At 44.7% G+C, this 5,010-nt stretch overlaps 1 pseudogene; it reads left to right on the top strand.

The window, feature by feature from the left end:
- The first annotated feature begins 3,479 nt into the window (after positions 1 to 3,479).
- Positions 3,480 to 4,143, top strand: LOC100026282 (zinc finger CCHC-type and RNA-binding motif-containing protein 1-like; annotated as a pseudogene).
- The last annotated feature ends 867 nt before the right edge of the window (positions 4,144 to 5,010 follow it).

Here is a 5,010-nt window from a genome sequence, read left to right as displayed (position 1 = left end):
TCTGGCCCATTAACTCATTTTCCAATTGGAAGCCACAGAGAGCTGGGGGAAGAGAGAAACGAGACAGGTCCCCAATGTTCCATTCTGATGGGGCAAAGCACCCGCAACTAGATCTCCTGGGGTCAGAGTACTGACCATGGACTGGTGTGTATGTGTGGGGAATAGCCATTGAATGAATAATGACCTGTTTTTACAGCCGGATAGCCCCCCAAACTTTTTGGCAGAAATGGCCTCTTTCCACAACATTTCAGCAGAAGCTTCAAACTCGAAGCTGATAGACCAGTGTTCCATGCTTCTGGGGGTGTTCAATAATGGGCCCTAACTTTGCAGCCTCACAGTCCATGCCAGCCGACCTCTGATGGTCTGACAAATTCAGGACGTGAGAGCCTGGGATGTTTAGGGGACAAGAGGCCAGGATGCATGGAAGGATCTCTTAGAGGGCTGTTTGGCATTGAGAAGAAGAGTCAAGGGGGACGTGATAGCTGTCGTTCAGAGGAATGGCTCAGACAGTTTCTCCTTGGTTCCAAACGGCAGAACCAGGAGCAATGGGTGAAATTATAAGGTGGCCATTTTAGATTTAACATCATGAAAAACTTCCTACTGGTTAGAAATGAGTAAAATAATAATTAATAATAGGTAGCACGTATACAGCACCTTTGGGATGACAAAGCACTTTACAAACATTATCTCACTTGATCCTCACAACAACCTTGGGAAGTCAGTGCTATTATCTCTGTTTTACAGGTGAGGAAACTGAGGCAAACCAAGGGTGAGTTACTTGCCCAGGATCAGAGTTAGTAAGTGTCTGAAGCTGAATTCCAAGACCAAATCTTCTCTACTCCTAGCCCAGAGAGTTATTCACCATAGCATACTGTGTAGGATGCCTTATAAAGTAGAGTGGAGGCTGACTTGACCTATACAAGCCGCCTCTGGGACTGTATGGCCAGAGGTTTCCTGGAAACTTCTGAGGACTCCAATGATATATAAGATCCTGGATCTGGTCTCCAGGGAGATGGCAAATTCCTTGGCTACTTTGTTTTAAACCCTTACTATCCATTTTAGAACCATACTGGTTCTAAGGCAGAAGAGTGGTATGGGCTAGGCAATGGGGGTTAAGTGACTTGCCCAAGGTCACACAGCTGGAAAGTGTCTGAGGTCAGACTTGAACCCAGGACCTATTATCTCTAGGTCTGGCTTTCAATTCACTGAGCTATCCAGCTGCCCCACCCTGGCTACTTTCAGACACTAAAAAGACTTGATATTTTAGTATGATATGAAAAATTCGGAATGTTCCCTCGGTTCTCCCCTCACACTGTGATGGCAGTAGAGCAGGGAGCCGTGGTTGTGCCTCACTCTGTTTGACACTCCAACCTTCGGATTTCCAGGGAGGGGACCTCGGCATCACGGTGGCCACTTTCATGTGGTAGATGGGCTCCACTAGGTCAGCCCCGGCTCCTGGCTGCCCTTTCTTGAGTAGATGACTGAGTGCCAGTCTCAAGGGATGCCAGCCCAGAGCCATGGAGGCAACCTCACCATTTAACAGAGCCGAGGTTCTGTGTGCAGTGAGTGGAGCTGGCATGAGCCTTGAAGAGAACGGTCACCTCCAAGGGGATTGTCCTAAGCCTGGCCATTTCGTCAGCCTCTTGGGGATGCCCGAGTGGACAGAACTCCAGCCTGGGAGGCCAGCTTTTACCTGAATGAAACTCTGGACAAGGAAACAAATTCGTATGGAATGTAGGGACACAGCTGGAGTAATGGAGGGGCTTACATCGTTCTAGCAACAGCTGCCCAAGCCAGGAGAACTTACCAGACTGGTTTGGGGGTTGTTTTTGGTTTAAACATTGTGCAACGCATTTAAGCTCTTATTTAAAGAAAATTGGTTTTCAGGGGGAAAAACTGTCCCTGGAATTGTTTGGACAGTGCAGAGCTAAGGGGGAATGTAAGTCGTCTGATCGGCAATCCTACAAATATGTTTTAAGCAGAAGCCTTCTGAGAGTGTACTCGCAGCGGGAAGGCATGGTGCGGAATTCTGTTTAAGACTGACTGCCCATGTGTGTTGTCTTTGTATTGAAAACATGCTCCATTATGTCTCTGAGGCTGCTCAGTCTGGCCCCTATGCCTAGAGGGTCCTCTCTGTTTCTGGGATGAATCCCTAGCCATCCTGGGGCTTCTAGGTCAGATTTGAACCCAAGTTCTCCTGATTCCAGGTCTGGTGCTCTATCCACTGTGCTTACCTGTCAGTCCTGACTGCCCCAGGTCAGACTGAGAAACTAAGTAAGGAGAGTGTGTGTGGTGGTACAGGGAAGCTTTATTGTAGGAAAGGAAGAGCAAGGGGGGAAGAGAGCGAAGGAACAGTGGAAGGGAGGTGGCTGTAGAGTCCCCTTTTGGGGGTGAAAGTATGGGGGGAGGGGAGGTGGGGGAGATCAGCACCAGCAAAGATGGCTATTGAGTCTCCCCACCTGAGTGGTTGTTGTCAGAGATAAAGTAGCATGGACTGCCTCTATCAGTGCCAACCTTATCTTCTGCCTTGATATATTGATTCCAAGACTGAACAGCAATAAGAACTAGACAACGAGGGTTAAGTGACTTACCCAGGGTCACACATCTTGGAAGTGTCTAAGGTCAGATCTGAACCCAGAACCTCTGGTCTCCAGGCCTGGCTTTCCATCCACTGAGTCATCTAGCTGCCCCCAAATAAAATATCTTTCTAAAAAGGTGTGCACAACACACTTCTAAGTTTAATCCACATTATTCACGTTCTTAAGTGTAGACAATCAACAAAACCATAACTTAAGTCCTGATTTGTAATGTTTGCTGATTTCTGGGGGTATAAATTCTCACACTGAAAATTTAACAATCAGCTCTCACTAGCTGGTTTAAGCTGGTTCTGGCACCTTGTCCGGTAGAGAGGTAGATGCCGATCTATAATAAGCCTATCTCCTGTGATAGACCCTTTGTCTGGCTCCCATCCTTACGCTCTGTGTGCTTAATTAGGGGCCAGGTTGCAAAAGCTTTCATTAGACAGAGAAGCAGCAAGCAGCCTCTGAACACTGTTTACTTTGGACTCGGGATGGTTCCTGCGGTTGGACTAGACAGTTTATTCCCAGACACCCCTTCTACGTCTCATTCCCAACTCAAAAAAATCTCGTCTACCAACCAAAATGCTCACTGTCGATCCAGTCTCTTGAAAGAACCGGCTCGTTGCTCTGTGTCTCTAAGACACCTTCCTGGGGATGTCGAGGCTGCTTGTCCGACCTGAGGAGGGAAAGGTGGACTGAGTCACCTGGTGGAAACTCTAAGGAGGTCCTGCTACCCTGGACTGGGAGCGAAAAGGACCAGATTGCATATTGAACATAGAATCCACTGATCGGCTCCTGAATGAAACTTCCAAAGGAAAAGCCAGAAATGAAATGACATGGCCCAAAGCTGGAGCTTCCACATCAAACAATTATTGTCGGCATCCAGAAAAGAATTCGGGGATGAGTGGTGGATTAGCACCAAAGAAAAGGGCTGTGCATGGAGTCAACTAGCCTCTTTCTCTGACAAACAATGACTTACACAAGATATTTTCCAAGGATGGAAAAGTCGTCAAAGTTACTCTTATGAACCAGGAAGAGTAAAGGTGTTGCATTTATTTAGTTTTGGGATGAAGAAGCAGCACAAAACTGTTGGCGGGCACTAAACAATAAGCAGTTACTTGGAAGAGTGATCAAAGCAAGCATTGCTATGGACAATGGAAGAGCTGCAGAGTTCATCCGAAGGCGCAACTACTTTGATAAATCTCGATGTTACGAGCACGGAGAAACAGGTCACCCAAGAGCTTATGCTTGTCTTGAAAATGCGCTTGGAGAATGCGAACCACCAAAAAAGAACGAAAAGAAAGAAAATGATGGAACTAGAAGAAACTGAAGACGTGGAAGAAAGTGAAGATGAAGGAGAGGACTGTGCTCTCGATGCCCTCAGCCAAGCCATAGCTTTCTGGCAAACCAGAACTGAAGAAGATGACAAAGATGAAAACTGAGTGCAAGCGAACCCCCAACAGCACATGATTCAAGACGCCCAAGTGTAAAGAAAAGTGCATATTTCAGTGATGAAGAAGAACTTAGTGATCGAAATGGATTTATGTACATGTCATTGAAATAGAAAAGTTTTAAAGCACAGTTTAATTGGTGTTAAAATTACCATTGGAACTTTGACTATAAGGAAATATATAAAAAATATGTTAAAAACCCAGTTTTACACCTTTAAAGAAGGATTACAAAGTTTAGTGTCAGAGGAAACAAGAAAATAATTTAAAAGGATCATGTTTCTAATTTTATTTTTAATAGAATAATAAAAATTCAATTTTGCTTCTGAAAAAATCCAGTCTCTTTTTCAAAATTTAAGTTTATTTATTGTTTTGTTTATTATATTAAAATACTCAGGTAACTCCCTCCCTCCACTCTCCTATCAGAGAAGGCATCATGTGGCAAAAAGATATATGTATATATAACACAATGTCTTGCTGATTCTATTTATCACCTCGTTCTCTGGAGGCAGACACACACCAGTCGTTCTTTAAACAGTATTTCTTTTGATGTATATAATATTCTCTTAGTTCTGCTTGTTTCACTGTACATAATCCAATATTATAGCTGTGAATTCTTATGCTATCAACCAAAGCACTGACTGACAAATCCTTTTTTTTTTTTAACTCTTACCTTCCATCTTAGTATCAATATTATGTATTGGTTCTAAGGCAGAAGAGTGGTAAGAGCTAGGCAATGGGGGTCAAGTGACTTGCCCAGGGTCACACAGTTGGGAAGTGTCTGAGGCCAGACTTGAACCCAGAACCTCCCATCTCTAGGCCTGGCCCCCAATCCACTAAGCCATCCAGATACCCCAACAAACTGTAAACATAATTCTACCGTATTTGAATTTTAATAGGGCTCCCCTAAAAACAAAAAACCTTCAAGGCCAAAGGCATGAAGTTCTCCTGGTGGAAGAGCATGCAGCAAGGTTAGTACAGGG

This window comes from Monodelphis domestica, chromosome 4 (assembly GCF_027887165.1).
Source record: "Monodelphis domestica isolate mMonDom1 chromosome 4, mMonDom1.pri, whole genome shotgun sequence".
Classification (NCBI taxonomy): Eukaryota; Metazoa; Chordata; class Mammalia; order Didelphimorphia; family Didelphidae; genus Monodelphis; species Monodelphis domestica.
The sequence above is the reverse complement of the archived record's forward strand: the minus strand, read 5'-3'. Positions and strand labels throughout refer to the sequence as shown.